The 26,711-nt window shown below is 35.4% G+C and overlaps 1 long non-coding RNA gene across 3 annotated transcripts; it reads left to right on the top strand.

Moving 5' to 3' along the window:
• The first annotated feature begins 1,315 nt into the window (after window positions 1-1,315).
• LOC111093285 lies at window positions 1,316-26,711 on the top strand. Of its 3 annotated transcripts, none has more exons than XR_005381446.1 (5): window positions 1,316-2,708; window positions 3,790-4,006; window positions 23,131-23,325; window positions 24,247-24,414; window positions 24,964-26,711. It is a non-coding gene; the product is annotated as an uncharacterized LOC111093285 (long non-coding RNA). The 3 variants fall into 3 exon arrangements; XR_005381444.1 differs by lacking the exons at window positions 1,316-2,708; window positions 3,790-4,006 and adding exons at window positions 19,702-20,333; window positions 20,581-20,762; XR_005381445.1 differs by lacking the exons at window positions 1,316-2,708; window positions 3,790-4,006; window positions 24,247-24,414 and adding exons at window positions 19,702-20,333; window positions 20,581-20,762.

The following is a 26,711-nucleotide window of genomic DNA, read 5'->3' as shown; positions in this document are numbered from 1 at the left end:
TAATTAGCTGGGCTTTATTGATACATCGTAACATGATATCCTATTTGAGATATGAAATGCCAGGTCATTATCAAAATATTAAAGTGTTTTAAAAGGTTGTGAAAAGTTACAGAATAAAACCAAAAAGATATGCAGATTGCTCTTTTCCCATATTGACCAAAGTCATATTTCTTATTCCTCTTTGCTTACATTCATCAAAATGTTGCAGTAGATTTTAAAAAAGATAGTGGCTTCAGTTGATGAGAGATCTTACTCATTTAAACTCTCAGCAAAACCTGCAATAAAGATAGAAAGTTCGGAACTGAGGGTGTACAGTGTCTCAAATCAAACATACTCCACACCTTGCACAGATGTGAAGTGGTACAGGATTTTGATGGGCAAAGGTTCTAATGGCTTAAGAGTCTTTGTGCTACTCTAGCTGGTTTTTGCAGCAGTCCATACATAAAATAAAATATCATTTCCTTAAGGACTTCTGAATTCTTGGCCTTAGATCTGATCCTTTTGCCCTGCTCATTCTCCCCTCTGCACGGCTACCTGGTTTCCCTTTCTACAGCTTCTGCTAGCATTGCTTGTTTTCTGCCTAGGGTCTCTCCCCAGCTGTCTTCATGGCTGTGATCACTGTTCTTCATAGGTAATGATTCAGGTCTTGCTGCCACCCTCCATCATTCTTGCAACCTGCCTCAGACTACTTGGTTATATATTATCCCCCCTGACTTTACCCAGGTCTGCATGTATTCTAGTCCCTTTTGCTCTGCAGGCTGTGTTCTAGTATGATCTGTCCCAGTACCGAAAGGACAATACCTATAGCAAATGTCTGTGAGTGTGTAGCATCAGTGGTTTAGAAGGGACTGACTCCACCAAATAGAAGGTGCTGAAAATATTTGTAGACTGAATTTTAATAATTCTTTAATTAAGCTGTTAGGTTAAATGTTAAGAGGTGCTTACATTTGCCAAAAACTGTGGCAGGATTATTTTTGGAATCTCTGAGCACAATATGCTACAGTAGTGTTTCCATAGAATTCAGCTCCTTCCCCCTGCCCCCATCTGGTGCTGCATACATCTTAGAGGAGCCTCTACTATGTAACTGCCATGTGAAAATTCATGTAACTGTTCTTGGCAGAGTCATGATCCCACTGGTTAAACCCACTACGTATGCTAAACAGCATCGAACCAAACTCATTTGAGCAAAAAATGGAAGACAGAACCTGTTTCTAGTCATTTTTCATTTCTCTTCTGAAAGCCAGCATGTGATTTTGAGGATGCAAAATGAGTAAGTTGGGACCGCAAAGAATGGAAAGTAACGCAGTTCCATTTAATTGTTTTTCTCTTAAAGGGGAATAATAAATGTATCATACTATAAACTGGGCAGGTGAAGTCAACGAACCAAAAAAACCTCTCCCTTTATACTTTTTTTTTCTTTCTTATGATTGTGTCTTGGCCCACTCAGGTTTCTACAACAAAATACCAAGAATGAATGCCTTATAAATAGTAGAAATTTACTGCTCACAGTTTCTGAGGCTGGAACCCCAAGTTCGGGGTGCCAGGATGGTTCAATAAGGGCCCTTTTCCTGTTGCAAACTTCTCATTGCAAACTCTGTGGGGTCTCTTTTGTTAGAGAATTTAATCTTGTTCATGATCTGATCACTTCCCAAAGGTCCCACCTACTAATATTACCACCTTTCGGGGTTAGGATTTCAACATATGAATTTTGGGAAGAATGTTTATTCAGATCGCAGCACATTGAAAGTTAATATTGACTCACTTTTAATCACATGAGTCTTCCACAGAACACTCTTCCTACTAGTAATTGGTGTGAATTGGTATATTTTCCATGTTGAGTCATGTTTTTTTACCTTTGTTTCCAGCCAGAGTTCTTGAAGCGAAACATTTCTAATGCCTTATTCAATCATTGAGGTTAGGCAATCAGTCATTCAAAAAGTATGTATTGAACACTTACTATGTTCTGTGCAGTACTCTGTCTAGGTGATACCCATTTTAAAGTCATAGACATATTGTTCAGTATTGCCTCTAGATGCAATTAAACAGAATTTATGGGTCAGTGATCTCTGCCTCTGCCCAATCTGAGTTTCTTCTAGCCTCTTGCAAGAATTTCAGAATGAATATTTTCTTCCAAATTCCTCTTCTCAGAAGGCAGCAGGGTATTTCTGTAATCTTAATGAGTACTTAATCGGCATTTCGCGAGGGGTCTAGTAAACTCTAGATGGGCAACTGACAGCATAAATGAAACATATACAATGTGGTAAAGAGCAAAACTCCTCCAGATAGCCAGGGTACATCCCTGTGAATTTTCCCAGTATAGTCCAGTTTAAGAGTTTAGCTTAATCTTTAAGTTATGGTCCTGTGCCCAATTCCAGCTTCCAAAAGAGATGATTCTCAGCTCTTGCACTTGTAATTCAAACTGGCCATGCTTGAAATGAAAGGTTATTGATGGAAATTAAGAATTGCTTCTGGCAGCACAAAAAGTCATGCTTAAAGACAGGTGCAAATAAATGATGATATAAGAACCTGGTGTTTGACTGTTTACCAGAAACAGCTCTGCAAATACTGCCTATGGGAGTTTATTTTTCACCTGGCCTTTACCTGTTCTTCTTTTAGGGACATGGAAGGTGAACATTAGGTTAAGAGAAGTAATAAAAAAAGGAAAACAAAATTGTAAACCCAATTAATTAAAGGCTTGTCTTCAACAGGTAAGTGACAGATGTGTTTGTGTAGGGTGATTTTGTCCTAGTTACAAAGGCATCAGTGCAATATTTTCCCTGGGCTTTCAGCAGTCTCTCAGGTAGAGTGGACTCATAAGTGCTCAGCACACAAATGAGATGTAGTTTTCAGTGTAGTTTCCAACCAAATGTTTAAAGTTGGTGTATAAAAATAATCTGGTTAGAGTAAAATTTTCCCCCTCAATGAAATAAAATAGGAGAACTTAACCATAAAATAGTGGTTAGGTCACCACAATAGATAATTAAGCATCATTGCTTTTGATGAAGTTCTAGCCTCTTTACAAATGGAGAGGCAAATGCCTTAGAATAGCATATATTTTTTCTTGAACTTATTCTTGTCCATTTAGAAGTCTAGAATTTAGGTGTTTTTCTTCTTGCTTTTCTGTTTTCCATTCTTTAAATCCCTTCACACCTCCCTTCCAGAATCTTCCACCTTCCACTTGCTTGGCTCAGCCTCTACTTTCTAATTGGTCATCTTATCTTCCTGTAACCACCTCTCGCAAAACATGATCACCATCCGCACACCAACATACACCTCCTTATCGCATAGCCACACTTTGGCTTCTATGGCTCTGGCCATTGTTTATCTTGGCTTCTCTCAGTTCCTGTTTCACCTTCTTCAGCTTTGGCCTTTTTAAACTTTCTGCCCTCAACACCTCCATAATTCAGACTTCTTCTCAGACTGTGGCTTGATTATATTTATTTCCTTCATTGTCTTCTTTTTCTTCCTAGCTTTTTATTCACTACCAACCCACTATTTTCTGGTTGTACCCAACCACTTTATAGAAACTTTTGTTTTTTTAAAGTCACTAATGACTCTATTGTCAAATCCAGTGACACCTACACAGCTTCTGACAATTTTGACCACTTACCCTTCTAATTCTTTCCCCTTTTTTGATCTTCTAACTCCACAGTACCTTGTCCTTGTTTTTTTATCAGCAACTAAAATGCTGATAGTTATTTGATAATGAATGCCTAACAACCATCTCTGGAGGAAAAACAAAAACACCAAAACCCTAATGTGTAGTGTTTTCTGATGCCTATGATATAGGTGCTCTCACCATGGTCTATGTTAGGCTACCAATGTGACATCACTGAATGCTGAACTGAGAAGAGGTGTGAACAATTGTTTGTCTTCAAATGTGCAAGCTGACCCCAGCGTACTACAGACTCTTGGTAGCTTGTTCCTCTAAATAGGAGTTCTCCAAAGGAGTGGTTTCCAAACTGGAGTAAATGTATTCCATGGACTCTACAAGATACCTATTGGGGTATGGAAAGACTGTATTAGAAACTCTATTTATACATAAATTTTAGTGTATCTTTTTCAGTGTATGTGCTGCCGAAGCAAGCACTAGTATAGGTTTTTCAAATTTTTATTTTATGTGGGCTTTATTATGTATGTACTACATTAGTACAGTATACATATGATATATTATGTATGCATGTGAGTGTGTGTAAATAGCATTTATTGGAGTCTTACTATGTACTAGGCCTATGTTAGGTCATTTAAACTTATTACAGTCTTACAAGATAATTGCTAAAATTCACAAAAGTTAAGTTATTAGCTCAAGATGAAGTATGATTTAAAAGTAAGTAAATATAGTGATGGTGTATCCTCATTTAAAAAAAAAACTGATGAGTTAAGCAATCAAAAACTTTTGGAGGTTGTGATCTGAAGCTTGACTTGCTTTTCACTCTATTTACTCTTACCAGATTACTTCCCATGCACTGATGGTTTCAACAACCATTCATAAGCATTTGATTTTGATTTTTTTCTCCAGCCCTGTAGAGTTTCAGACCTAAATTTTTAAAGCCTTCTGGTAGCCCAATATGTTGAAGACATAATGAGAAGACTTCAGGGCTCATGTATTGAGTTTTTGCTAGTATAATTGATTCTAATTAAAGAAAGTTAAATTTCCAGAAAAATGTCAAAAACATAACATTAAAAGATATCACTTGTTATAGTATATATTTATGAAAAACTATTTTGCAGGGCTCTCAAAAGCTAAATACAATACATTTTGGACATCAGTTTCCTTACCTATAAAGCAAAAAAAAAAAAAATGGACATGAAACTCTTTTTGTCCTTGATTCCTAAATAAACAATAATAATAATAATACCCCACTCTATTAGTGTTTTCAGTGTAAAATGATGCTTCTACCTTACTTACCAATCAATAACAATTTACTGGTTTGTGGACTTATGTACTTAATAAATGGAATTTTGATTTTTCTTAACATGAAACTAACTCCTTTAAAAATGGATACATGTGTCTGTTCCAGACATGACCTCTGACTTCTGACTTGGAAATGACTCTTAATTTCAAGGTAATAGGTCTCAAACGAGACATTATTTAAATATATCTCAGCAAATACCCAGATTGACAGGTCTCCAAGATAATTTATAGTAAGCATTTAGGAAAGAATGCAATATGCCCTTTGCACTTACTACAGGCTTAAGGGAAATCTGGGCCTGTAAAACATTTGGTGATTGCTGAGCTTTTGACACTTACCTGCAAACCTTATTGTATGATTGGTTTAGCCTTAAAAAGACAAAAAAAATGATTAAAATACAACGGGGCAGAAGGAATATAATATTGCGTGTTTATTTCGCAACCTCTTTTCGGAGTTCTAATTAGTTCTAATATACTTTTCTTTCCTCCTCTTTACTCTGCCTTCCTAGCTTCAAAATAAATGAAGAATTCTTATTTAGAATAAGAACATTTATGACTCCAGCAAAGGTGGTTTTGGAAATAGGAAGTAAGATTTTTATTTTTATATTGATATGTACTAATTTATAAGAATTTGAAAAAAGTTCTATAATTTCTTAGTTTTCATTTCTTAATGTGAGAAGGTAAAAGTGGCTAATTTTCTAGATAATATTTAATCCTTGCAGATTTTCTCACTTCCAAATGAATTGAACTTTTTCTTCATTGATACATCTGAACTTTATGAGACTGCTATGAATTAATTTCTTATTCCTATATGAGAAGCCTATTCTATTTACTAGGTTTTTTTTAGTCAACAGTTTAGACAAATTTAGTTGGCTCTGAAATTGAGAAAGTCCTTTTAGCTTTTGGTATACACAGAAGATGAAGATGAAGAAAATGTTTGCTTTAAAACATGATATTCTCATGATAAGATGCATAACTATCCTGGGTCATTTCTGAACATATGTTTGCAATTACCAATGTTTACTGTCCACCTCCTACAGAAGTTACTATTTGTTCCTCATTCCCAGTTTATCCATTTATAAAAGAGAGAGAGTGGGAGCTGGTAGAGAGTTATAAAGAGATATCCAACCATGCTTAAGGAAGATCTTAAAATTCCCTTGCTTTTGTTTGCCACTAGAGCTGTGTGAAAGTTAATATTTTTAGTCCACAGAGATTTATGCAAATTATTTTTAGACTCGTAGTCATGGAGGTCATATCCCTTGAGTGTCATCAGAAATTCTGGTTTGTGTTAACTGGAATTCCCAGAACTAAAATAATAAAAAAATAGCTGAAAGGTATCATGGAGATTTTGTGTTCAAGAGATCTCTTCCTTAGAGGCGGGAAGATAAATCTGATAGCTATCTTTTGTTTGTTTTTAAATTATAAGAATAGTACTTTCTCATTTTAAAATATCAAACAAGGGTTATCTGGGTGGCTTAGTGCTTGAGCGTCTGCCTTTGGCTGAGGTCTTGATCCCGGCGTCCTGGGATCGAGTCCCACATTGGGCTCCCTACAGGGAGCCGGCTTCTCCCTCTGCCTGTGTCTGCCTCTCTCTCTCTCTGTGTCTTTCATGAATAAATAAAATCTTTACAAAATAAAATATCAAACAAGATAGAAGTAAAAACCAGTAAAAACCAGTAGTAGTTCCATATATCAACCACTAGAGTTAACCAGTATTAATAGTAGTTTGTTTGTTTTTTAACAAAAATGAGATTTATCTATACTGATTGCATAACTTACTTTTATTTACTTAAAAGATCGCTGACATCTTTTCAGGACAAAGATCATACCTAATACATCTTTATGTACTTGTTTATAGAAGGGTGTTTAGGTTATTTCTAATTTGAGACTATTACCAACTATAATAAATATTCTTGTTCTTATATCTTAATGCTTTGATGCTGCTAAATATGAAGGGTTGGGTACCAGAAATAGGGTTGTTTGGCTCATTTAACATCTTATAGGTGCTGTTATGGAAGGACTTCATAAGATGTGACCTTCTATGCAAATAGAAAAATCCTATATTGTTAGATCAGTTGGAGCTAAGCTAGACTTGGTCTTCAAAACAAGGAATGTTCATGTTTTTGTTCATGGGGTTTAACTGTGTGTCAGTCAACAGCCAACTTTGTGAACTAAGGCAGTCCATATCTGTGAAAATGAAAACCACTGAATCACTTATGCAAGTTTAATTTGGCTTTATGAATATTTTTTAACATCACTCAAAAGGAAACTATAAATAATCTTCCTTGAGTATAATCTCTCTCTTAAGGAAAATAATACACACCTCACAGATTGGGTATGTTATTGCCTGCTGCCATTACTGATTTATGTCATGCTGTTCTGCATTTTTATACTCTGTAGGATACTTTGTGAGTTCATAAATTTGCATTGGCATATCTATACGTTTATCACAGGTAGTGGACACACTGCCCCTAGGCAACTGGGCACAAATAAACCGTAGAGAAATTAGTGTAAGGTGTAGGGTAAAACAATATCACTGAGAACAAAACCTCTTCTGTTTTACTTACTTCCCACTATTTTCTGGCTGTTTCTGTTGCATCCTGGTCTATTCAGGAGCGCAAAAAATTACTTTTTAAGCTTTTTTCCTCCATGCCTTAGGACAAAATGACTATTTACTCTGTTGCCTCATCTGGTGGTTTAATGGAAGAAGTGTTGAAGAATCTCAGGGACAAGAGAATTTGTTTAATACCAACAGCAGCTGTGATTTTGCCACTCAGGTCCTGAAAGCTGGAAGGTTCTTGGCTAGAAACAAGTGCTGGTGATTTTCCATGCCCTTTTCCAGGCAATCATTCCACTAATGCTGTGATGTCCTTCTAAACTTCTAAGTATGCAAGCAACAGACACTCTTGAGGTCTGGGCACACTCACAGAAATGTTTGGATGAACATAATATCTGTTTTTAATGTCAGTTAGTTGTTCATTTTGGACTTTTCAAAAAGCTCATTTTCAACACATGGGATTCTGAATTTCTGTTGGGGAGAGCCATGAGTAAATTGATTCCAGGGCTCCCTCTTACTATCAAGAGCCAGGGCTCTTCCTATCATGAGCCCAAGTTAAGTGCTGGTAAGGTCCCAGCTGGGGCAGTTAAGAACCCAGATTTCATTATTGTATTCAAAAGTAGAAATTGCACCAAATGGTCTATAGTGGCTCTCTGCTGATGTGGTATTTCTCATCTTGCTCTGCTTTCTACTTTGAGACAGAATTAAGGCATTTCAGTAATAATAACCACTTCATTTCCACCACACCCCAAGTGTAGGTAGCCAAATCTCTTGTGAAGACCATTGTGATGGTTTCAGACTACTTTCTCTGCCTTTATCCAGTCTCCGTGGTTACTGAATGCTCTTTATACAGAATTAGTTGTATTGATTGATTCCCTTTTGCCCATGGGATAAAGCTCAAACTCTGGTTGTGAAGGGTGAGGCCTGCCATGATCTCAATTCTTTCTCAGATTTGCCATTCAAAAATACCCATTAGTCTCATAAGCTTCGATTATGAGAAACTGTTCTGTTTTTTTTTTTTTTTTCTCAGAACTCTCTAAGGTTGTAACTTCTTCCACACAGACTTTCTTCTATACTTCTCATTTGGATTACCTTTCTTCATCCTAACACTCCCCTGGGGAATTGGTGCCTCAGTCTTTTGTCCCCACTCTGTGTCTATAAGTATTTTAATTATAACAAATGTATTATTTTATTAAGTATATATGCCTGTTTTGTAGCAAGGCTGTCAGTGCTTCATTGACAGAGGTAAAGTTCTTTGTTTGTATATCACCATGTCTAGCATAGAGTAAGCAATAACTAATTTGCTAAATAATTAATGAATAAATATTAATGTCTCCATTACAACCAAAGAGAAATCAGACTTAGTTATCAGAGTCATAAATAGGATTCTATATATGTGTAATTGCCTTTTGCCTTTGTCTTATTCCAAAAAGGGTTTAAGACAATTAAAAAAATTATGTACATTCTAACAAGATAATAAATGTGGACATTAGAACAAAATAAATTAAATGGAATTGTAGAATTATGGTTAGAACTTTCAGTCCACTTTTATTTACTCACAATTAAATGCACCCATAGTTACACTGTTGGGAAGAGCAAGAGGTAGATTAGAGATTCTTCAAGGAACAATCTTGGATTTCCTAAAGCTGCTGTGGGCTCCTTTTTTTTTTTTTTTTAAGATGGACATAGAAATTAGAATATTTTGTTTTTTTGTTTTTTTTGAAATTAGAATATTTTGAAGGGAAATGTCAATCAGTGAAACCAAGTATATTGTACTCATATAATTATATATGTAGTGTTAAATTTATCTGTTTCAGAGTCCACACATCTTAGAATAATGGCATCTCATTGTTATTGCTGAAGGCCTGAGAATATACATGCATTATCATTGGATATTAAACTGTCGTTCTTACTATATATAGTATTCTCAGGAATGTTTAGCTTGAAATTTTGAAACTTCTATTCTGGAGGCTTGCCATCAAGTAGAGCATGAAAGACAAGCTAGACATCTATTAATTCAAAGAAATAAATGTTTTCTTTGCACAAGGGAAAAACAATAAAAATTTGATTTGCTTTTCTTTGAAACAGTTTTATCTAGTTATTCATACTGTTTTGTTGTTGCATTTGCAAGACATTTAGGACCTTAAAAATTAGAAAGTCTAGGGAAGCTTAGAGATGAAGAAACTGTGTGGAACTTGAAGGGACATTGAAGAATGAAAGCCAACAGATTATTATAAAACACAGAGTTTGTTGTATTTTACACACACAAAAATAGTTTGTCATAATGACAACTCCCAGATTTAATGCATAAAGCTTAGAGAAAGTGTGGAATATGTAACTTTTAGGTATAAACGTTAATTACATTCTACACACTAAGCTAAGTTGCAGTAAGCTCAAGAGTAGTTAAAATTTATCATGATCAGTGATTATCTAATTTGCATATACCCTTATTAAAATACTATTAATCTGATTGACTCTCAGGTAGAAGAAAGATACATATATCATAGAGGTATGATAGCTGCTTTCAGAAAAGATGATCAACCACATTTATCCAGTTCATGCATTTCGGAGTTGAAGGGAAATAAAACATTAAGCGGCTCTCTTATAAAACAAAACAAAGCAAAACCCTGTAAATTCAGGGTTAATATCTAGTATTTTAAGAACACATGTTCCCTTAGAAGTGTCACTAAACCTATTTCATGTTTAAGAGTTAAAGATGATGTTTAAATACATATTCCAGTTTCACCTTAAAAAGTGAAAATCTCTGATGAGATCTGTTCATCAGATTTCCATCTTTCAAGAAAAATGTGTTTTCTCTTTCTACATTTTGAATTGTAGAACTTTAATATCCATTTGGCTATTGGAAAGGAAAATGAGAAACATGACTAATTTATTTCCAATTTAACAGTGTGAGTAAAAGAAGGGTTTTAATTAAGAGTCTTCAAAGAAACTCCACCCACAAAATTCTTTAGTGGGTTACAAAGCTGAGATTTCCTTCAGTGAACGCCAGCATTCTGTCAGTAGCTTCTTTTTTCTAGTATCTTACTCTACATCAACTCTTTTCATAGGCTAGAGATGAGGAGGAGAGATGAGTTTGGTGGAGGCAGAGACCTGGAGATGGCAAGGCGAAGTCAGTCCACACTGAATTCTTACAGAGAAAGTGTGTTTGTTGGATAAGATTTGTTCAGGCACAAAGTATAGTGCTGTTGGCCATGAATTCAGTGTTAATTAATCAGCAACATATATTAAATAAGGTATCTTTAAACATAAATATATAAAACCAGGTTATATATTGAGGGTTAGTAAAAAATGTTGTGATTCGAGGCTTGAAGAACTTAACTATGTACATCCCCTAGAACAATGGTTCAGTATTTGCTAATTTAGCATTTGCAATGACTTTATAGAACATCACTACTATGGATACTGAAAATCAACTATACACATATATGCGTATATACAGCATATCCACATCCATTCTAAGTAATAAAATATCAACACCTTTGAAGCTACTAATATGCTGCTTCTAGATGAAACTCTCGAGTCTTTTCTCTCTGCTAAGTTAATCACTGTCTTGAATTGTTTTTTTTGCTTTACGTTGTATGTAAATGATCCTAAATAAGTAGTGTATAGTCATGTTTTTGAACTCCATATATATGATATCAAGCAGTTATGTATCTTCTGCATCTTTCTTCACCCTGCCTCCAGCTTTGTTAAGATTATTGATAAATAACATTGTGTAAGTTTAAGGTGTACGATGTGATAATCTGATACACATATGCATTGTGAAGTAATTACTACAATAAGGTCAGTTAACACCTCTATCACCTCACATAATTACCATTTTGTGTGTGTGTGGTGAGAATATTTAAGGTTTATTTTTTAGTAACTTTCAAGTATACAATACAGTATTATTAACTTTGATCACCAGACTGTACACTATATCCCTAAGATTTATTCATTTTATAACTGCAAGGTTGTACCCATTGACCAACATGTCATTTCTCCCACCTCCTAGCCCTAGAAATCACCATTCTACTTTTTAATTTTAATTTTTTTATTTTTATTTTTAATTTTATGAGTTCACCTTTCCTAGACTTCACATATAAGTGAGATCATGCAGTATTTATCTTTCTTTGACTGATTTCACTTAGTATAATGCCTTCAGGGTCCATCCATGTTGTTGCAAATGGCAGGATAATATTCCATGATATATATCACATTTTCTCTGTCCATTTATCCGTTGATAGAAACTTAGGTTGTTTCCATGTTTTGGCTCTTGTGAATACTATGCAGCTTTTTTTTTTCTACTTGAAATTATGTCTGTAAGATTTCATAGTGTATTATACAACTAGAGTTCACTGATTTTTCATTGCTATAAAGAATTCTGTTGTATAAGGAAGCCACAACATTTATACATTTTCTCATTGTGGTGGTTAATTTTGTGTATATTTGACTGGGCCACAGAGTATCCAGACATTGGGTCAAAAATTATGCTTGGTGTGTTTATGAGAGTTTTTTGGATCATGTTAGCATTTGAATTGGATTGTCCTCTCTAATGCAGGTGGGCCTCATCCAATCAATTAAATACCTGAATAGTACAAAAAGTCTGCATAAGAGGGAACTTCTGCCTACCTACTGAGCTGGACACCCATTTTCTGCCTTTGGACTTGAACTGAAAAACTGGCTCTTAGATTCCTAGCCTGTCAACTTCAGACTAGAACTCAGAATATCAGCTCTCCTGGTTCTCAGGCCTTCAAACTTGTACTGGAACTCTACCATCAGCCCTCCTGCATCTCCAGCTTGCCAAGGTGTTGATTGTGGGACTTCTTAGCCTCCATAATTATATAAGCGAATTCCTTATAACATATCTATCTCTATCTCTAGCTCTATCTTTATCTATATATATAAAACTATCTATATAGGATCTCTTTCTCTGAGTCTCATTGATTAACATGAACATTTGGGTCATTTTTAGTGTTTTTAAGTATTACAAACAGTGCCTATAAATATTTTCACACAGGCTTCTGAATACATGCTCAAGAGTTTTTCTAAGGTAGATACACTGGTATGAATATACCCATCCGTATTATGCTGAGTGAAGTAAGTCAATCGGAAAAAGATAATCATCATATGGTTTCACTCATATGGGGAATATAAGAAATAGTGAAAAGGATTATAAGGGAAAGGAGGGAAAATGAGTGGGAAAAAATAGAGAGGGTGACAAAACATGAGAGACTTCTAACTCTGGGAAACAAAGGGTAGTGGAAGGGGAGGTGAGTGGGGGAATGGGATAACTGGGTAACAGGCACTGAGGAGGGTACTTGATGGGATGAGCACTGGGTGTTATACTATATGTTGGCAAATCGAACTTCAATTAACAAATTTTTAAAAAGATTATACCCATCTTAAACTTTATAAGATAATGAAGTGTTTTCTCCAGTAATTGAACAAATTTTTCCAGTCTCACTAGTATGCATAAGAATTTTTTTCTTGTAAAAATTTGGTATTGTTCAAAGGTTTCTTTTTCTGTCAATGGAATAGCCATTAAATTTTAGTTTTACTTTTTATTTACCTGATTTCTAAAAAAACTGAGTAAGTTTTCATATGCTTTTCATACCACTTGATTTCTTCTTAGAGAATTTTTTTCCCCTAATTTTGCTTGGATTTTTGTTTTCTTTTTATGTGTTTGTAGGAATTACTTTTGCATTTGAAATACTGGCAATTTGTTGGTTACATGATTAGTAAACATCCACTCCAGTTATGGGGCTCATCTTTTGACATTGATATAGTCTTTTGACAAACAGAAGTTCTCCTTTTGGTTCAGTTTGGTTCTTCAATGTGTTTGAATTCATCTCTATTCTCCTTTATGTTTGTCCCTTTCATGTCTTATTTAATAATCCTTCCATACTTTGGAGTTATAAAGATAAATTCCTATGTTACATTCTAAAGTTTTTCCTTTTTTGTTTCACATATGTCTATCCTTTACCTGAGATTGATTATCCTAAATAGCATAACACAGTGACTCAATTGCACCTTCCTAGATGAGGTACTGATTGTCCAGGATATTTTATTTCATAGCTCATCCCCTCTTCACTGATCTGCACTACCTATCATATATAAACTTTTCACATTCAAGTGGATCTGTTTCTGGGCATTCTATTTTGTTTTGTTGGTTCATTTGTCTTTCTCAGAGCTGTATTAGTTATTATAGCTATATCAATCTGATTGGACTAGGTTATGCTAGATGAGAAACAACTCTTGAAAATGCAGTGATTTAGCACAACAGAAAATGTTTTTCTCTTGTGAAAAATCTGTTGCAGGTTTGGAAACCTGACCAGAGCAGTTGTCCTTCATGGAATGGCTCAACATTATATATCATATAAACTTATGAATGGCAGAAGATGGCTATGGAGTATCTAAGATGGCAATTAAATATTTCTGCCTAGAAATGTCACATGTCACCTCTAGTAAAACCTTTCATTAGTCAAATCAGGACTTATTGCCAACAGTAAGAATTTGCATAATTATTTAATGTTATAATAACCATTCATTACTTGAATAAATCCATATTGGTAATGATGTATTGTTTTTCATAATTACCCTTTGGTTTAGTTGCTTTTGCATTCATGTTATAATTGAGTTGACTTGTAATTTTCCTTTTATACTTTTCATATTATTAGTATCTGGTTTTGATATCCAAGATATACTGGCAAAATAAACTAATTTGAGAATTGTGCCCACTTTTTCTCTTTTTTTTAAGTTAAAAATTTTTATTTGAGAGAGGGAGGCAGGAAGGGGGCAGAGGGACAAGCAGACTCCCCACTGAGCAAGGAGCCTGGCATGCAGCTCAATCCCAGGACCCTGAGATCATAACTGAGCTGAAGTCAGACATTTAACTGACTGAGCCACTCGGACACCCCTGGTTTTTTCTCTTTTATGGAAAAATTGATATAAGATTAAAATAATCTGTTCCTTGAATATTTTGTGGAGCATTCCCATAAAATAATCTAGACCTTTTTTTTTTAAAGGTGTTTTAACTTCTTTAATTGTTTATGTGATTATTGAGTTTCTATTTCTTCTAGACTCAGTTTAGTTGAATTATACTTTTGTAGGCATGTTTATGTTTAGTTTTTTACATTTAATGGCATGAACTGGCCTGTAATATTCTATATTTAGAATACTGTAATGTAATATTCTATATTACATAAATAATGTATTAATAATACATTTTATCATATGTAGATAATGTATATTTAGAATAATTTAAATGTAATATTCTATATCTCATGTCTGCTGAATTTCTAATTATGTCTCTGTTTCACTCATACTACTGATTATCTGTGCTTCTCTCCTTATAATCTCTCTTGTTAAAGGATTGTCAATTTTATTTGTCTTTCAAAGAGCCAGTGGTTGATTCTTTGATCTTCTCTAATGTCTTTATTTTTCATTTCCTTTTCGTTTCATAAAGTTCTGCTCTTAAAATATTTTTTAAAGTTGTTAGATGCATAAATATGTAGAACTTTAGTACCTCCTTGGTAAAAGGACCCTGATTTTTTTGTAGAGACTCTATACTAGCAAGGCTTTTGCCTTAAAGTATATATCTTATAATAATACAGCTACAAAATTGCCATTTGGTTAGTATTTTCTTGGAATATCTTTTCCATTACCTACCTTTCAATATTTCTATATCTGTATGTGTCAGTTATAGGTCTTAAAAGTTTTGTGGCCATACCCTGAAAATCTTATTCTTTTCATCGAAGAACATAGTTCACTTGTATTTATTGTGATTAATGATTTATAGAGATTTAATTTTTACCATCTTAATTTGTATTTTTCTCATTTCTGTATTTCTTCTGTGGTCTATTTCTTACATTATTTGGATTTTTTTTCTGACTTCTTTTAACCTTTCTACAAGTTTGGATGCTATGTAGTCTATTTATAGTCTTTTAGGTATTATTCTAGAAATTTTTTAGTATAATCTAAAGTTAGCTAACATCTTTGTCCTTCTCCCAAACTGTACAAGCAGCCTAGAAAACTTTATCCTAATCATCCTCCTGACTTATATACTATTTTGTTTTTATTTCAGTTTTCTCTTTATTAAAAAAGTAAAACATTATTAGTATTTTATTCAGTTCTTTTTTGTTAATCTCTATTGACATGTTTGTAATTTTCTTTGCTATCATTACATCTTGTATTCTATACTATTTTTTCTGAGACCCTAGTGCTTCTTATTGAAGAAGAACTTTTAGAAATGTCCTTGTTGAGAACCTATGAGTGTTAAACTCTTTAGTTGTTGTTTGAAAGGAGTATTTCCATTTTACTCTCATTTTTCAAAAGATGTTTCACTGAGTATAGAATTTGGGGTTGTTGGATTTTTCTCCAAGCATTTTAAATATGTTTTTCCATTATATTTTGCTCCTGTTCCCCCTTTTAATTTAAGAAACCAGCTATCTATTTTATTCATTTATTTGTAAACTCTGTTTTCTCTCTGGTTGCTTTTAGGACTTTATCTTTGGTTTTTCAATTTTAGGTGTAATTCCTTTTAATATGTGCTCATTGTTCACAAAACTACTTCAAACTGAAGATCCTTGTAATTCATCAGCTTTGGGAAATTCTTACAACATTTCCATTATATACTGTACTTTCCCCATTAAAATAAATCTTCTTTAACATAAATTAGATATTTGTTAGATCTTCTCATTTTATCTTTAGAACTTGTTTTTCATTTCCGTTTATTTTCCTTTTCTTTTCTTCCCTGTATAAAAGAATGGCTAGTTTCTTCATTTTTATTTTCCAGTTCTCTTATTCTCTCTTCAGCTATATCAAAGCTGATTAGCTTATTTATTGAACTTTTAAAACTTTTTACAGTTTAGTTTTCTTTTCTAGATGTTCTGTTTCATTCTTTTAAAAATATCATGACCATTTCTGATAGTTTCTGGTTCACTTTCACACTGAATTCCATTTACCAAAAGTTAACTTAATCATGAATGCAGATATGCAAATCAAAAGTAATCTACATAACGTCTTTACGTCAACCACTGATTCTACCTTTTAAAGCATAAGTGAATTGCTTAGTGGAGTGGGCATAAAGAAAATGTTTCCAGTCTGGTATTCATTTCTTTTTGTTGTCCTGAAGTCTTTTTCTGTATGCAATTCTATTTTTTTTCCTATGGTTTTCTAAAAAAATAATTTTTTCCTTGAATCATGATTTTTTTTTAAATTTTATTTATTTATGATAGTCACAGAGAGAGAGAGAGAGAGAGAGGCAGAGACACAGGCAGAGGGAGAAGCAGGCTCCATGCACTGGAAGCCCGACGTGGGATTCGATCCCGGGACTCCAGGATCGCGCCCTGGGCCAAAGGCAGGCGCTAAACCGCTGCGCCACCCAGGGATCCCCCTGAATCATGATTTTTTAATCCTAGTTATGAAATTTCTTAACTTTATAGTTGGAAATTTCTCAAAGTTCAGACTATTACATATGTAGTCTAATGCTCTGAAGTTTTATTTCCTTCCAACGCATTCTGCAAAACGTCCACCACTAATTTCTTACTGCCCTAGGAATGGCTTCTTTGTGTTTATGAGTTTCTTTAACCTTGTTTTGTATCTATAATTTAATAGATAGCTATAATTTGATAGATATCTATAATTTAATAGTGCTGTGCACATCAAGTCAGATCATTCCAGCTAACATGGCCACAAATCTTTACCAGGATGTAGTGCCAAATGCAAACATTTGTAGACTGTAATCAAGGCACTAACGTGCCCACCATTGTGGATGGTGAAAAACTCACCATGATGGTTAATTATGTTTGTTAACTTGACTGGATCACCAAACACCCAGATATTTGGCTAAATGTTGTCTTTGGGTGTGCCTGTGAGAGTTTCTGGATAAGATTAGCATTTGAATCAGTAGACTGAGTAAAGAAGATTGCTCTTCCCAATGTGAGTATGTACCATCCAATCCTTTGAAGGGTTGAATAGAACAAAAAGGAGAGGAAAGGAGAATTGATTGCTTGATCTAGAACATCACTCTTCTCCTGTCCTCAGATTGCGACTTATACCATTGGTCCTCTCATTTTCAGAATTGCACTACTGATTTTCTTTCTTTTTTTTTTTTTTTTTAAAGATTTTATTTACTTATTTATGACAGACACAGAGAGAGGTAGAGACATAGGCAGAGGGCAAGAAGCAAGCTCCATGCAGGGAGCCCAATGTGGGATTTGATTCGGGACTCCAAGATCACACCCTGGGTCGAAGGCAGATGCTCAACCACTGAGTTACCCAAGTGTCCCACAGTACTGGTTTTCCACAGGTTCCAGCTTGCAGATGGTATATTGTGGGACTTGTCAGCCTTCATAATTACATGAACCAATTCCTTGTAATCTCTTTATATCTATATGTAATATACATATAGATGATATATGCATGTACCATCTATATGTATATAATATACAGATATAATTTCTATATCCATACATATATCATCTATATATGTATATAATGTATAGATACAGTTATAAAGAGATATGTATATAATATATCGATATAGATTAAGAGATTTTATTATATTATTATAATACATCCTACTAGTTTTGTTTCTCTGGAAAACCCTAATACACTGGCCTAATCAGATTTCCTTTCTTGGGTAGAATGGAAGCCAAGTACGTAAGAACATGTGGGCCACCAGAACTGATAATTGTCAGGCAATGTTCCCACTGTGTCAGGGTTATCTACCTTAGTTATGGACCACACCAATCAAATGTAGGAGAGTCACATGTTAGATCTAAAAAAAAACTACAAAACTTCAAATGTATATTCTAATACCAATGCTATTATTGACTTGATGTGGGTTTGAGGAGCAGAAATGGCATGAAGAAAAAATTAGTAGGTCAACAACAGTAGGGCAAATATTAGCTATAACTTGCAAAAGTACTGAAGTCTATAGTTTTTCATTTGTAGAGTATTATTGTTTTATATTGACTGTGATTCATGAAAATAACATAATATCACTAATTTTCTTCATATAGATGGGTGGGTAGAGAATGGCAGTCTCCTTTTCTTACAGTTGATTGGTGATCTGTAACCACTGTTTGATAGGTTACCCTATTACACAATGGTGACATTACTGGGCACTTGATCCTTCCAAATTCACCTCTGTTTCATCCTTCCCATTCTTTTCTCCACAATCAGCACCCATTTCCTTTTATAATACTAAACCACTTGACTTTTCATTTTCTTCTCTATTTAGAATTTCTTTTGTATCTGCTTTTGGCCTATTGGTGAAACAGATACTGTGATGACACTCCAGGCCAAGAGAACATGACTCATGACTATAAGGCATTTTGACACAAATCATGAAAACATGAAGCATTTTCATCAACAAAGAATTTTTATAATTAAAAAAATAGCATTAATGGGAATAGTAAAAGACCAGAACATAAGCTAATTTCATCCTAATATGTTGGTGTATTTTTCTTGAAGTTCATATTTGGAGGTTAGTGTAGGTGGAAAGAACATAGAAGGTACAGTTAGACATTCCATTACACAGGACAGGAAAAAGTACCTGAGGACACTTGAATTGTTTTCCACAGGATTTCTCACACTTTTATCACATCATGTTTATTTTAGGGCACAAACCTTCCCTTGGCACCAAGAGATCTGCTTGGGATCTGCTCCAGTCTGTCATGTCACTTAGTTGTCACAGAAAGACATTTTCTGCTAAGTCATAACAGACCCGTAGGGCTATATTTTTAGTTTATATCTCTTTAAATGTATATGTGTACTTGCTGCTACCACCAACACTGAGAAGAGAAATTTTTCAGTCAGGGTGGGAGACCTGTTGTCAAATTTGAAAGTCCAAAAATGGTGTTTGCAGATACTCTTTGGAAAACTGTGCATCTTTAGTCTGTGATGATGATGTAAAACACTGTAATAATAAGTAATGTCAGTAAGGTCAATATGTGTCTTCAGAATGCCCTGGATAACCAAAGTCATGGTTGGCAAATATTACACTACTATTCAGTCATTAAAAGCTTTCTTACTAAAATTTTTTTCCCAAAGGAGAATTTGTTAAGAAAATGATCTGCTTGGTTGTACATTATGCTAGTCTCTGGAAGACATGCTTTGCATTTCTCATAGCAACAGAGGCTAACTCTCTGTCATCTTGGAAGACTGTGTTGCCTGTTTGGAGTGGAATTTGGGAGAGTGGTTCATGCATGTTCCGTATTGGAAGATTCATTGTTGCCTCCCTGGGAGAGTGATTTTTCCTTTTTAATCCTGTGCTCTGTGGAGTTTCTGATAATAGAATGTAGTCGAGAAAAAGGATAGGGAGACAGTGATAGCAAGTCCAGTTCAGCAGTAAATTTTTAAGTGAAGGGGTTTGTTAATTTTGTTTGTGTGTGTTTTTTTTAAATGTTAGGATCAGGTTCTATTTGAATAAAAGGGTAGAGTAGTTAAAAAGTAAAAGAAAAAAAAAGAAAAAAAAGAAAAAGTCTTGACTTAGGGCATTTTTATAAACATTCTATATATTATTTTCCCTAGGCAAAAAATAGCAATAATAGTTAGACCCTCACCCCCATAATACTCACTGCTTGTCCTCTACTTTCTTCCTAGATGCCATTGATGTTGTGGAGGAATAATTAAATCAAATCTATAAAACACTTTAAGCTTTGAGAGAAGGGCCATCTGAAAATCCAAGATGTCATAATGCTTGTTTCTTATAGACACATTCAACCACAGATGCTTCCATCTTAACTCGGGGCCCATCATTTTGTGATATTTAAACTTTAGAAAACAGTTGGAGCTATCTGATAACTTCTAAAGAACTGAAGATCTGTAGATCTTAGTGGGAGACAGAGCAGCAGGGTAATATGCCCAGGAAACCAAATATGTATTCTTTATTGTTCTTATTCCCTACTCTACCTTGTTGTTTTCTCTGGTCACCTTCTCCCTTCTCAGCTATATCTCCAATCTCCTCTCCATATGGTCCCAAGACCTCAAAAGAAATTTTTTTAAGGTATTAAAAGAGGTCTCTTTATTAAAAGGGGTGGCTTTATTAAAAGAGTACAGTGATAGATCATTGTCATCACTGCAGTCTTTCTCCCTCATTTAGAAGCTGGCGTGAAAGGCTTGATGTACAGAACAATATCATCTGCTCTAATGATCTGTAGACTGGAACCGGAGCTCAAAGGCTCCAGCCTTTCTGGCTCATACTGTGCGAGGGAAACGGCTGTTGCTCATGTTTTATTGGAAGGATGGGAACAAAGGATGTTAAGAGGACTACACAGGGGCCATGTGAGTCATAACAAGCCTTGTGAAATTGTTTCAACTCCTTTCCTCAACCTTAGCTGTTGTGACAAATGTGTCAAAGCTTTAGACAGGGAATACAAGATGCTGATGGAGCCTGGGTCGGTGTAGAACAGGATTGTGCCTCCAAGTTAAGGTACTGAAGCAGGAAGGAGAGAAAAAGGAAAGTCTTGTAGAAAGATAAGGTTACTGACATTTAACTTCTAAACCAGCTAAGCATTGCTGTTTTAAGAAGAATTTCATTTTTGGTTTGGAAAGCCACTTTGTCCCAAGCATTCCAACTGCTTTATATTTGTATTGATGCCATTACAATTCTTTGACCTGAGATTGAAATATAAAAAACAACCAAGTATTCAGAAAAATGTATTCGTCTCAAAGGGTACAAGTAGCTCACTCCCGGGGTGTTCTTGCCTTGCCTAGGCCAGCTGTCATCAATCTGGAGATTTCATTTAGATTGTCTGTGAACGAGTATGTTTGGGTAAGTTGTGACTTCTCTGCAAGGGAACAAGACGTGCATTAAAGCCCACATGGCTTCCCTCTGGGGCATATATCTAGGGTTGAGCTCAAAGCAATGATTGCAACAGTGCCCTGAGTAAGTTGCCAATGTTTCTGCCGCCTACCATACAGAGATTTCAAGTTCGCAAGCCTGTGAATTCTCCACGACTATCCAGGAACACAGAGAGAAGTAAATATTGAGTTCTGCAGATGGCACCTTATTTTCTGCTCATTTCCCTTCAGATCACCAGTTAGTCAGTGAAAGAACACTAGTAGCCTTTGCCAGAGGGAGCAAAGGCCGCCACATGTCTGGGAACTGAACTTGAAGTTTCATTGGCTTAAGCCCCACTGCGTTTCTAAATTGTCATCCAGCTTTAAGTGGAAGTTAAAGCAGAAATATGTTTCTAATGACAGCAGCTACACTTTGGCTGCCGTTAAAGAGGGGTACAGGTCGGAGATTTGTTTCTGGATTTTAGAGGCTGCTTCTTCACTGGGAAGTGAAGAAGTGGGGACTCAAAAGAGCTGGATTCTTATTTTTTCTTATTGGACACAACCTGATGGAAATTTGTATTTATTTTTTGGTACTTTAAAACTTGCCTCTGCAAAATGGGGATAAGTGACTTTTATTGACCTCTTAACACTGTGAGGCAGGTAGTTTGGGTCTGTAAGTTCAAGGCAAGTAGCTGTTCAATCAAGAGGGTTTTCTTTATTATTATTATAATACCAATCACAGAGTGGGCTCACACAAAATAATTGTTTTCTTTCCTGTCTAATGATACATTCTTAAAGCTCTTAGGGAGCCACTTTCATCACAGAGTTAACTGGAGTCCTGTTGATTACTCTTTGAAATTGAGTGCAAAAGGGTTGCTAATATCCAGTGGGGAAACAGGTACTCTCAGACACTGTTGGTGGGAGTGTAAATTGGAACAGCCTTTTTGGAGGGCAATTTGGCAATTCCATCAAAATTTAAAGTGCTCAGACCCCTTTAACTAAGCAATTTCACTGGTAGGTTCCTTTTGTAGAGAAAAACTTCCACATGGGCACAAAGTAGCATGTACAGTGGTGGCCATTTGAGCTTGATTTTTGATAGGAAAATATCAGAAACCCTTAAATGTCTGTCAGTGAACCAAAGGGAGAACAATGATGATTCACCTGTACTGTGCCATCCTATACAACAGACAAAAAGGATGAAGATCTCTTACTGATGAAGAGTTCTTCAGATATATATTTGAATGTGGGAAAAAAAGAATGACATGTTCCCATTTATATCAAAAAGATATATTTTATGCATGTGTAAATGTAAATGTAAACAGAATTTGGAAAGTTTAGGAATGTGTATACCAAACTATGACCTCTGAGAAGAATGGAAAGAATACAAAAGAGGGCAGGTGACTTTGACTTTTACTCTATCGTTCCATATCTTTTGAGTTTTTGTGAGCTATACACAGCATACTTAGATATTTTTATATAAAAATAATAAATAGATTTCAGAAGACATTTCTGTTTGGTCTGGAAAAAGTCTAATCATCTTCCTCTGCTTCAGGTGTTCCATTTAAAAATTGTCAAAATAGTTCTACAGTTTCTCTCTGTTCTAGGTACCATCAGAAAATGAAGGGGAGAAGATCCAAAATTGTCAGGGGAAAGTCAAGTCTTGGATATATTGTATTTCTTTAGTGACTTCAGTTTCCCTGATTACCTTTTTTTCCCATTTTTCCATAAGTGATCAAAGAGAGCAAGGATAAGAAAAGTATAGAGTGATATTTTTGAAAGTATACTGCACACAACAGTTGTCTCAGATTTGATTGGAAGTCCGATTCAAAACACATTCTATAGGACTCTGTTTCCTCTTTGTCTTTATTAGAAGGAGCCTATTTCCCTGTTATATGGTTTGGAATTGGCTTAACTCTTAGCTTCAGAGATTGGCCCTGAATGGCATCAGCCAATATACTTCATCCCCATCAGCTGAAGAATTATGAAACCTCAAATAATCAGCACATCGCATTTCCACAGCCATAGCAAATGGCCCATGGTGAACATGTGACTTACTCAGAAGCCGGTAAGTTTATTTGATGGTTGAGGAAAAGAAGCTTTCTCTCCTATTTGGCAGTAAATAAGGGTTACCTGGGAGTGACTACCATAAGGCAACCCACTTGAGGATGAAGCAACACAAGGAGGGGTACAAAGATGAATGAATTTCAGGGAGAGGAACTATACCCCTAGTGCCCAAAACTCACACTGCTTTTTTAGTTAAATGATACAATAAACTCCTCTTTTTTGTTACATTAGTTTTTTTTTAAAGCTTTATTTATTTATTCATGAGAAACACACACACACACACACACAGAGGCAGAGACATAGGCAGAGGGAGAAGCAGGCTCCCCAGAGGGAGCCCGACATGGTACTCGATCCGGGATCCTGGGATCACACCCTGAGCCGAAGGCAGATGCTCAACTGCTGAGCCACCCAGAAGTCCCAAGTTACATTAGTTTTGATTGGGGTTACTGTGATTTGTAAGTGAAAGCATTCTGAGAGACATAATATGCCTCACATTTCGAGAAGAGATATAAAGTGTTGGTTCAGAACACGACTCTGGTGTCAGAGTGCTGGGATTTGAATCCTGCTGTCACTTACTGGCTGAGCAATCCTAGGCAAGTAAAATAGAATTAATTATGGTACCTATTTCATAGTATTGTTATTGTGATTTAATGAATTAATACATGTAAAATGCTTGACACTGTGGCTGGCATGTAATAGTAACTAATGAATCATTAGTGCATCAGTAGTCGTTGGATGAAAAAAAAGAGTTGCATTCAGATAGGTTTGGGGAATCTGTGTCAATCAAAGTAAAGATGGGTTTCTCCACTGTAGGACTTCTTAAAGCCTTTAATATGCTAATGTGCATTTTGAATTTCCAAGACTGAGATGTTGCGTGTAGTATTATCCAGCCATTTGTCCATAGGAAATTTTTTTTTTCTAGAAATAGCTCCAGTGGCTGACTCATCTTTTCAGGATCTGCTTTCAGAAATATTGACTTTGAGAGAACATTAAATAAAATAGGACTCAGTGTGTCAGATGCCCAAGGATCTAGTGGTTTGACTCCATTATAACCACTTCCTATTTCTGCAACTGGAGATATACACTTGAGGTATTTTGTCCTATGCACCCTGCAAATGAGTGACACTCTAATATTCAATCTGGCTCTAAAAATGTATTTTCATCTGCAGCCCAAACTGAGAAATTCAGGGCAGACTGTTTCTAATAATAAAAGCCACCATTTATTGAGTAGCTAAAATGCACCTGAGTACCTTGCTAAGCTCTTCACATTTATTACCTCATTAATCTTCTCAATAATCATGTGATGTAGGTATGATGATTCTCTCCCTTTTGCAGATAAGATAACTGAAGCTTAGAGTGAATCAGTAATTGGCCAGGTCATCAGCTGGTTAGTGGTAGAGCCTGAATTTAGAGTCAGGTCTGTCACCCCTTACTATAGAAACCAACATAGTAAGCAGACAGAAAGAAAACTTCCATTAGAAATTGTCTTAAAGTACATATTTAGATATTTATAATTTCAGACTGACCCAATAGAATCCTTAAAACTAATCTGTGCATGGATAGTTAAGTGTACAGACAATACTACTAGACTAACGAAAGTGTTTTTTTTTTTCTTTTTCGTCTTATTTGGATTTCAAAGTCATCCATATCAAAGCACCATCACCTGAGAAACTGAAAACCCAACAACATGGCTTCTTTATCAAGGAGCATCTGTTTCTTACAGTGATCAGATTGCCGTTCAGCCTTTTTCTGCATAGCTGATAATTCAGAAGCATCCTCCTATACAGTAATTAAAGATGAGTTTTCCAGCCCTGTTGAAAAACTCCTCAATTTAGCTATGACAGGTTATATTTTATAATGAGGTGAAAGGATATCACTGCTGGAGAAAAAAAAATCCATGGACTCTGCTACTCACAAAAGGCTGTCAAATATCATATGCTTCAGTGTAGAGGCTCGTTGTAGAAGGAATGCTGCTGTGGGGTTTCAGATTTTCCTTGGTCTATCTGTATTCTTAGAACAAACAGTGTGGAGAAATGGTAAATCTCTGGAAGGAGTCAAACTCTCAGTGACTGGCTAGGCTGTTTTTCCCTTGGAGCAGAAGCAAATGTTCATAAATAGCCCTGTTCACCATCTCTCCATTGCCCATTCAGAAGAGCCCTAATTGACACCCACACCTTCAGAGTAAAGGCAAAGGCACAGCTAGGGGACGGAAGAATTCACTTCAGTTTCACAGTCTTTCTGTGGGCCTGGGATGTTTATTATAATCAATTTTTTATTCTGTTTTGGTAGATTGTCCAACCCTGTCACACCCTTCTGTTTCCTCATCAGCGTGTATTTTGCAAAATTATCATGATTGTCACCTTTGCCCTAACTGAAAGGTAACAATGAACTAACTTTATTTCCTGTTCAAACTTAGACCAGAATGTTGGTGGAGTTCAAATCACGTTTATTGGCTCTGTATGTGTATTTTTTTAAATGTGCATGTGCGCGTGTGCACACACACACACACACACGTTCATTTAAGGCTGAAACTGTTGGACCAAGGCCAGTTTTCAGCTTTGTTGTGCCATCTCAAATGAGATCCCTCAGTCCCCAAGGGCGGGCAGCCACTTGCAAGTGCCTGACAGATTGGAAGTACGTTCATTTCCTGTAGTCCTTTTAAACACAGCCAGCTGTGTAAGATGAAACTTGCTATCTTCCGTATTGTTCCAGTAGGCATTTCGGAAACTTCCTGAGTGGGACTCTCTTAATTCCTCCCACTTTTTTTCTTGCTAAATTAAGACATTAGTATATATGTATGAATTAAGACTTTGGAGATATAGATATCATGTATAAATAATTTTTTATGATAAAATGATTTTATGGGAAGTTCACACTATAAATGAGAGGTAAAGAGTCAAAAAAGAAGGAGAGGGACCTGGAACACCTAGTTTTGTGTTCAGTTCCATGACACCAGGGACTCCAATGTATAAACAAAACCAAAAGGGGAAATTAAATTTGTCAGCTAGAGAATTTTATTTAAAAAATAGTCACAGTTATAGGAAATGTTACAGATTATGTGACACCGGATAGCCTTTATTTATCTGCCTTTTCATTGCCACAGAGTACATGTTAACCTTGAGAGCACCTGAAAAAAATTCAAGACATCTGGGTCCTTGATTTCCTATTTACTTTCAATAATAACTCAGGTTTTGTGTCAAAATACTAATAAATATTGCCAAAAAGAGAAATTATTTCTGGACTTTGTTTCTTCAGAGAATGATATCACATTAAAACTTGGCAGAAAACGTGTTTGTTAAATATTAACTTCAATGGCTTGAGAGGAAAAATATTGAGAACCAAAATGTGTTGGACATATAACATTATATCTTCGCATATCTACAGAGA

This window comes from Canis lupus, chromosome 30 (assembly GCF_011100685.1).
Source record: "Canis lupus familiaris isolate Mischka breed German Shepherd chromosome 30, alternate assembly UU_Cfam_GSD_1.0, whole genome shotgun sequence".
In the NCBI taxonomy this organism is placed as follows: Eukaryota; Metazoa; Chordata; class Mammalia; order Carnivora; family Canidae; genus Canis; species Canis lupus.
The sequence above is the reverse complement of the archived record's forward strand: the minus strand, read 5'-3'. Positions and strand labels throughout refer to the sequence as shown.